The following is a 9,704-nucleotide window of genomic DNA, read 5'->3' as shown; positions in this document are numbered from 1 at the left end:
TTTTTAAATGTTCATACTGCCCAGAATAATCTACAGAGTCAATGTAATCTCTGCCAAAATTCCAATGATATTTTTCAAGAAAAAAATCCTAAAATGTGTGTGGAAGCACAAAAGACCCTGAATAGCCAAAGCAATCGAGTAAAAATAGCAAAGTCAAAGGTATCACATTACCTGACTCTAAAATATACGAAATAACTGAGGTAATGGAAACAGCATGATACTGGCATTAAAACAGCATGGTACTGGCACCTAGACAAATCAAAAGGAATAAAGAGCCTAGAAATGGATATATGTAAATAAGATCAATTGATTTTTGACAAAGACACCAGGAATACAGAAGGGAAAGGAGAGTCCCTTCAATAAATTGTGTTGAGTCAAGTAGATATCCACATGCAGAGGAATGAAGTTAAACCCTTACCTTACACTGTACGCATAGATCAACTCAAAATGGATTAAAGACTTTAAGACCTAAAATTGTAAAACTACAAAAAGAAAACCTAGGTAAGGTACTCCATGGGCTTCATATGGGCAGTGATTTTTTTTTTTTGGATATCAATCCAAAAGCAGAGACAACAAAAACAAAGATATACTAATGAGACTACATGAAACTAAAAAGCTTCTGTACAGCCAAGGAGACCATCAACAGAGTGAAGAGACAAATCTACAGGATGGGAGAAAATATTTGCAAACCATACGTCTTATAAGGTGTTAGTATATAAAATATATAAGGAACCCAGAAAAACTAAATAGAAAACAACCCAACTTAAAAACGGGCAAAGGGGTGACTCTCTCGAGTTCTCTTGAGCACACACACTCCCCTTTCTTGAGCATACACTTCTAACTTTGTAGTAAATCTCCAGACTTTCACTGTTTTCTGACTCAGTCTTGAATTCCTTCTAAAGAAGGTATCAAGAGTCTGGATATTGGCTAGGGCCAAGGCCCCACTCACATTTCAGGACCCCCACCACAAACCCACCAGTATCATTTTTATGGTAAATAAGCCAGGAGCATCATCACTCTCATTTTAGGACCATCAGCAGTTGGTCATGCCAAGGACAAGTCAAGGCTAGAAAATGGGGTGCAATGGCCAGATAACAGGACCCTTAATTTTAAATACCATCTTGCAATTAGATTTGTTTAAAACATTGGGAGAAATGGACTGAATGTTATATCTTCATGACTCACTTTCAGAACTCTGACCATCATGGAAATTGCCACCTTTGTTATGCTCATACCACTTTAGGGGAACTAAATGGGGAACTAGACAACCTAGATGATCCCCTTTTGAAAAATGTACCTCCCCAGAGCCTTCTCCCAGTTCCTAACCCAGACCCAGTTCCCAGCTCCTCCCTCTTACCCAACTCCACCTGTGACTCCCCAGTCTTCTGTTAGTTCCATCTCCAGCCTGCAGACTCCTGCTAGTCCACCTCCTTACCAACCTATCTGCCCTTCCCTCCCAAAGGAACAGAGCCATGCCAGGGTCACCAGCAGTGGCATTTTCTGCCTTCCTGAGTTTTCTAAGTTATGCCCACTTAGGGAGGTGGCCAGTGAGAATGCTGGCCATCCAGGTACATGTACCTTTTTCAATGTCTGATCTAGCACAATGCACAGACAGGTTGGGTCAGTTTTCAGAGAACCCAACTAAATTTATGAGGAATGTTGGCCTCTCACTGTCATTTGCACTAACTTGGGGAGATACTCATATTATCTTGCCCATGTGTTGTGCCCATGAGGCAAAGCAGTGTATTTGGGTAGAGATCCAGGCTTATGCTGACAGCTTGTCAGCAGGAGATTCTGAACAATACACTGTGGGTGCCAAGTCTATGCCTAACAATGACCCTTTCCGGAACTACCGCCAGGGCCAGGCTGATCTAAGAATAAGGAACCATATGGTGGTTCCTTACATGAAAAAAATGTAGCACTAAGCCTGTGAAAATGTGATAATATAATACAAGAGAAATCAGGAAAGGATGAAAACCCAGCTTTGTTTCAGGGATGCCTTGTAGTGGCCCTAGAAAACATACTAACATTGACCCCAGTATGGGTACTGGGCAAATTTTACTAGGGAAACACTTTAGTAACCAGTCAGCATCCAACATCAGGAGAAAATGCCAGAAATTGGCTTTGTGACCCCAAATGCCTATTAATCAAATGTTTGATGTGGCTTTTGTGGAGTTCAATAATAGGGACAGGGTTGAAAAGCCTGAAATGACCCAGTGTATCAAACAATGGGCTGTACAGCCAGCCCAAATGATAGCAATTGCTGTAAGCAGTGCCCTATAACCTCAGGGTCCCCCAGGGGGATGCTTCACTCATGGACCAAATCAGCCTAACAGCAAACTTACAGGCAGTGGTTGCTGCTTCAAGTGCAGGAAGCCAGGGCATTGTAGCAAGAACTGTCCCAGCCAGGGGAGCCCACCAGACCCTGACCTCACTGCAAACCAGGAGGGCCATTGGAAAAGGGATTGCTCTCAGCTCCAAAGGGAGGAAAGGACACCTGATGCTATAATGGCCAAAATTGAGGATGGAAGGGGACTGAGGTTCCTGCCAGCTCCCACAAAAGGCATGGTCATCACAACTGAGGAACCTCAGGTCACTCTTGACCCAGTAGGTAATAATATTAATTTCTAATTGACATGGGGGCTAGTTACTCTTAAACAGTTGTTCTGGGGCCTTATCCCTGAAAGAGCTGTACTGTCACAGGTGTCAGTGGCACCCCCAAAATCAGAATGCTTTACTTTACCCCTGCGCTGCAGGTTAGAAAACTATGTGGTAACTCATGAGTTTCTAGTTATGCTAGTGTCCTCCTTTTTTATTGAGACAGAACTTCCTAGCCACCCTCTGAGTTATTTTACAGTTATCAGGGCCTTGGGAGCCCTCCTTATTAGAAATAGTTCTTTTGTCTAAGTCAACCTCAGAAAAACAGGATACGTCCCTCAAAATAAAGTCTCAAGTAGACCCTCAAGTGTGAGACCAAGAGACCTCTGACAAAGCAATACATTCTCAGTCAGTGATTGTCTCTTTAAAAGACAAAAACAATTTCCTACACAAGTATCAATATCCCCTCAAACCAGAAGCTAGAGGAGGTCTACAATCTCTAATAATTGACAAGTTTTTAAAACATGGCCTCCTGGTTCCATGCTACTCTCCTTGTAGTACTTTTGCCCTCCCTGTCCATAATCCAAAGGGGGAATATTGTCTAGTTCAAGACTTATGAGCCATGAATGACGCCATAATTCCATTACATCCTATAATGCCAAAGGCTTATCCATACTTACCCAAATAATGGGAGACAACAATTGGTTCATGAAACTAGATCTCAAGGATGCTTTCCTTTTGTATCCCTTTGCACCCCAACCCTCAGTATTTGTTTGCTTTTGAGCAGACTATCCTGGAACTAATATTACCCATCAGTACAACTGGACGGTACTGCCTCTGGGCCTTAGGGATAGCCCTCACTTGTTCAGAAACGACTTGGCACAAGAATTAAGGGACATATAGCTAGAAAGGGGAGTCACACTGCAATATGTGAATGGCATCCCTATAATTCAGTCCCATTAAAGTGGACTCACATAAGAATGTCACCCAAGTCCTAAGCTTCCTGGGAGAAAGAGGACATCAGGTCTTTCCATTCAATACCTAGATTTCTAAACCAGAACTAAAATATCTGGGATACCTTCTAAGTCCAGAAAACCAGAGACCTTGTCCATTGAACAACAACAAAAAAGGCTACCTCCACAAAAGAAGAAACGTAACTTTCCTGGTGAGGGCAGGATTTTCCAGGATTTGGATCCTAGGATTTGGGCTCATTGCTAATCCATTGTATGAGATCCTAACAGGGCCAGAGCATGAACCACTCAAATGGTTGGGGAAACAAGAGTCTTGAGCTTCTAGCTGAACAAAGAGAGGTTTGTGCAATAATAAACCACACCAGTTGTGCTCATATTAATAATTCAGGATTGGTTAAGTTGCAAGTTCAAAAGAGTTAACAGCAGGCTACCTGGCTATGTAATATCAATGACCCCACCACTCCAACCACCTGGATCTCCATTGAAGGCTATCTACCAAACGTGACATGGTTTCCACCTTTCCTGGGACCTTAATAGCTATCTTATTACTACTAATCTTTGGTCCTTGCTTGTTTAACCTCCTAGTAAAGTTTATGTCTTCTGGATTGCAACAGTTCCGGGTCAAAATGTTGCTCATGCAAGCATTCCAACTAATCTCTGCCTCAGATTCACTCTCCTAATGACCCACCCACAGGACCCTTAAACTAGGCAACCCGAGATTTCCATATCCTCCCTAGGCAGGACCAACGCCCCTAATCAACAGGAAGAAGATACAGAAGACCTCCCTCTTCAACCGTTAAGAATGAGTGATGGAAATCTGAGAGGAAAATGAGATAGAAATAACGCAGGGTGATGGCAGGAGAACAGAAAATGCCAGGCAGCAGTTACACATGACTAGCAAAAGGAAGAGTAGCTGTGTGAGCAAGGGGCCAATGAGACCCTGAAAACCAGAGTGTGGACCAAGCTGATTAAGATAGACTGGACCCAACATGGCAATGGGTTTGACCTATAACCTCATTATATGCTTATTAACATTCTAAATCACACACCCACCTGGGCCATGATGGTTCTGGGAGCATCCACATTTGGTGTAAAAATGGGTGGCACCACAGTTCTGAGAAATCTCCACTTTTTCCAGGAATCTTCATGAATATTCCACCCCTTGGTTAAAGCCATAAAGATAGAAATGCCAAGCCCCCTTGCATGTGACTCTTTCTTGAGGGCACCAGCAACACTCCCCTTTCTTGAGTGTGTACTTTTACTAAAAAAAAAAAAAAAGGCAAAGGATCTGAATAGACATTTTTCAAAAGAAGATATAGATATGTGAATAAATGTTCAAAATCACTAATTGTCAGAGAATTGCAAATTAAAACCACAATGACGTAAATTCACACCGGTTAAAATGACTGCTATTTGAAAAGACAAAAGAGAACAAATGTTGGAGAGGATGTAGAGACAAAGGAACCTTTGCACAATGTTGGTTGGAATGTAAATTAGTACAAACATTATGGGAGTTAGTAAAAAAATCTTAAAAACCTTCATATGATCCAGCAATGCCACTCCCAGCTATATATACAAAGGAAATGCCATCAGTACGTCCAAGAGATAATCTGCACCTTTATGTTTATTGCATCATTATTCACAATATCCAAGATACAGAATCAACCAAAGTGTTCATCATGGATAAAGAAAATGTATATCCATGCAGTAGAATATTATTCAGCCTTAAAAAGTGAAGCCAATCCTGTCATTGTGGACAACATGCATGAAGCTGGAGGACATTATGTTAAGTAAAATAAGCCAGGCACAAAAAGACAAATAGACAAACATCACATGATGTCACTTACATGTACCATCTTCAAAGGTTGAACTTGGAATTAAAGAGTAGAATAATGGTTACGTGGGCTGGAAGGAAGATGTAGAAGGAGGTTGGTCAAAGGCTACAAAACTTCAGTTAGACTGAAGAGTTAAGTTCAAGAGATATTTTGTTAAGCATGGTAACTATAGCTAATTACAATGTATTGCATTTTTGAATACTGTGAAGAGAATAGATTTAAGGATTCTTATTACACACACACACAAATAAGTAGGTGAGGTAACGCATATTTTAATTGGCTTTTTTAAAAAATTAAGAGATACACAATTTGAATGGTGTAATAATTGTTTCAAAAATATAATCTCAAATCAATACCTTTACTAGAGAAAAATGACAGGCCCATACCATATTCCTGACAAATTTTACCATACATTTACCAAAGAACACCATCTCTTATGAATTGTTTAAAAGAAAAAAGTTAGAGGTACTGTTCTTCCAAATTGTTTTGTAATAATCTTAAAAATATCAATGCCTAAAATCATCTTACAAAGAAAGTTGTAGTATTTTCTTATCCATGAACAGAGATAAAAAAATTTTTTAAAAATATACAAGCAAGCCATATCCAGAAATATATAAAGACATTAATGCACCATGTTGAAGTTAGATTTTTTTTTTTAGGAATGCAAAATTAATTCTTACTTTAAAAAAGCAATCAAAGTAAGTTGTCACATTTCCAGATTCGAGAAGAAAAATCAGAATAGCTCAATAGGTGCAAGTAAAACTATTTTTAATAAAATTCAAAGTTCGCTGGGCACTATGGCTCATGCCTGTAATCCCAGCACATTGGGAGGCCAAGGCGGGTGGATCTCCTGAGGTCGGGAGTTCAAAACCAGCCTGGCCAACATGGTGAAACCCTGTCTCTACTAAAAATACAGAAATTAGCTGTACATGGTGGTGGCACCTGTAATCCCTGCTACTCAGGAGACTGAAGCAAGAGAATCACTTGAATCTGGGAGGAGGACATTACACTGAGCTGAGATGGTACCACTGCACTCCAGCCTGGCCTACAAGAGTGAAACTCTGTCTCAACAACAATGACAATGACAACAATAATTCAAAGTCCATGCCAATATAAAAATTCATAGAAATTGGTGTGGGGGGAAAAAGAAAAATTTCTTAGTCTATAAAATGGTGTGTATAAGCAACTTATATCAAACATAATGCTATAAACTGAAAGCATTTTTGGGGGGGGTAGAAAATAAGGCAAAGTTACCTCCTGTCCCCACTTTTATTCAACATGACCTACTGGTCTTTACCAGTGCAATAAGACAAAAATAAGCAAAAGATAGAGTTGAGAGGGGAGAAATAAAGCAATAATTATGTGTGAATAATATGTTTGCCAAAAATTCAAAAAAACCCACAGATAAATTATTAGAATTAATAGGCAAGTTTATCCAAGTTGGTAGATGCTAAATCAATATGTAAAATCAATTTTAATTCTATATAGCAGCAGAAAGCAGAACATGAAAAATTTAAAATTAGCTAAAGATAGATTCCCTTTATAAAAGCAGCAAATTATTTATAATATTTATATGTTGTAAAAACTCAAGATAATTTTAAGATGCTATTTTATAAAAACATCAAAAATTTCAAGAAGACCTAAATAAAGTTGAGAGAGATAACATGCTCATTAATAGGAAGTTTCAATGTAACATAGATGTAAATCTACATATTGATCTATAGAATCAATGCCATCCCAGTTAAAATATTAACAGGTGTGTGTCAGTGTAAATTTTATATAAACTATAAAAGATGATTTGAATATAAACTATAAAAGATGATTTTATAGTTTATATTTTATATAGAAATGCTAAAGTCGAGATACTTAGGGGAAAGACTACATTAAAGTGGAACTTCTCTGTCAGATATCAAGCCTTATCATAGCTATTTTACGAAGTGGTTAGGAACGTGTAGCCTTGGTACAAAGATTGTTGAATAAATAGAGCAGAAAAGGAAAGCCAGATAAAGACCCATATATTACAAAGGTAACACTTTAGACTGTAGAGAAAGGTCAGTCTTTTCAGTAAAGGGTGTTTAGACAACTGGATGTCCATATAGAAAAACAAAAAGATGTAACACTTTATCTCCATTTTATATCACACAAAAGAGTGAATCCTAGCTCATGAAAATCTAAAAGAGAAAAGAAAAACAATGAAATCTTTAGAAAATAATAATTGACAGTATTTTTATAACCTCAAAGAATAAAAGTATTTTTCAAACAGAATTAAAGCACTAACTATAGAGAAAATGATTATGTAGATCATATTAAAATTAAGAACTTCATTAAAAAAGACCATTAAGAGTAAAAATTCAAGACAGAGTTAGAGAAGTTATTTTCTTATAACTGGATTGTACCGAGAATACATTAAAAACATCTACAAATCAATAGTACAGACTACCAGAAATTTAAAAGGGCAATTCACTTAAACAGAAACTTCATTAAAAATTTAAAAATGTCTAATAAATGTATAAAAACTGTTCAATATTATTAGTCCTCAGGGAAATAAAATTGAATACTTCTATGAAATACCACTAAACAGTCATTAGAATATTTAAAAATGTAAAATATGCAATAAAATTCAGACTTTTGGAAAATTCTCCCACACTGTTGTTAGAAAAGTATGTTGGTAGGCCGGGCACGGTGGCTCAAGCCTGTAATCCCAGCACTTTGGGAGGCCGAGGCGGGTGGATCACAAGGTCAAAAGAGCGAGACCATCCTGGTCAACATGGTGAAATCCCGTCTCTACTTAAAAAAAAAAAAAAAATACAAAAAAATTAGCTGGGCATGGTGGCACGTGCCTGTAATCCCAGCTACACAGGAAGCTGAGGCCAGAGAATTGCCTGAACCCAGGAGGTGGAGGTTGCGGTGAGCCGAGATCGCGCCATTGCACTCCAGCCTGGGTAACAAGAGCGAAACTCAGTCTCAAAAAAAAAAAAAAAGAAAAGTATGTTGGTACAACCACTTAGGAAAATAGTTAAGGATTATCTATTGAAGTTGAAGCCCATATAAGACCCTATGATACAGCAGCACTACTCTTAGGAACGTATTAACAAATGCACGTACATTTAGGCCATGTGCTATGTGCAAACAAGTAAATTCACAGTAGCATTAGTTGTAAGAGCAAAAATTCCATACCACTCAAATTCCATCATTTGGTAAAATAAACAGTAGGATACAGCAGTGAAGATAAGCAAATGACTACAAAGCACAAAATGAGTGAATTTCTCAAAAGTAACATTGATTTAAATAAGCCAGTCACAAAATATTATACACTGTATATTTGAAATTATAGAAGTAACAAAAGCAGATAGACTTCTGCTATGATGTTTTGGATGTATGTTTAGATGAAAAAATGGGTCACAGTTACCTTTGTTTTGGAGAAGGGGCATAGATATGTTTTTGAAGCTTACAGTGTTTCAATTATTGACCTGGATGATGCTTTCATAAAGTTAGTGTTTACCTATGAGAATTCATTGAGAAATGTCTACGTTTTATGCACTTTGCTATGTTTAAAAATGTTTTAAAGTGGATATTATGTACTCTTAAAGACAGCGATAGATTAAGATGTCGCAATGATAATGATCATACATGTAACTGATAACATAACCCCAAATACACAAAGCATCAACTGACAGAAATAAATCAGTAATTGTAATTAGAGGTTCTGAGACATTTCTCTCAAAATCTAATATCAACTAGACAAAAAGTAAGCAGTTAGGAAATATTTAAATAATAACAATATGTTAAAAATAGGTACTTCACCTACCATTCAGAATATTTCCATTTTTTTAAGCTCAAGTTGAACTTTCTCAAAAATTGGGTAGACAACCACAAAAGAAATTTTTAAAGAATAACATGACTCAACAACATATATATTACATTCTCTGAAAATAAGCAGCATATAATTATAAATCATTAACAACAAATATTTAAAAATACATCTCTGTGAATATGTATATATATACACACATGTACACCAAGTTGCTAAAAAGTCTCCATTTAAAGAGAAAATCATAAGAAATATTGTGGAATCCTTAGAACTAAATGCCAGCAAAAGCACTACATGTCAAATTTTGTGGACAACTGGTAAAGCAGTATCTAAAGGGAAATGTATAGCTTTCAACCCATTCACTGAAAAAATAGAAATTGAATAGAAATTATCAAAGCAATTGTGGTATATTGAATTATTGTTTGTTCATTTACTTTTCTGTATATCTACACTCGGCTATGTATATTTGTGGCTCATTCCACAAAACTG

This window comes from Callithrix jacchus, chromosome 19, assembly GCF_049354715.1.
Source record: "Callithrix jacchus isolate 240 chromosome 19, calJac240_pri, whole genome shotgun sequence".
Lineage (NCBI taxonomy): Eukaryota > Metazoa > Chordata > Mammalia > Primates > Cebidae > Callithrix > Callithrix jacchus.
This window is presented reverse-complemented; position numbering follows the sequence as displayed.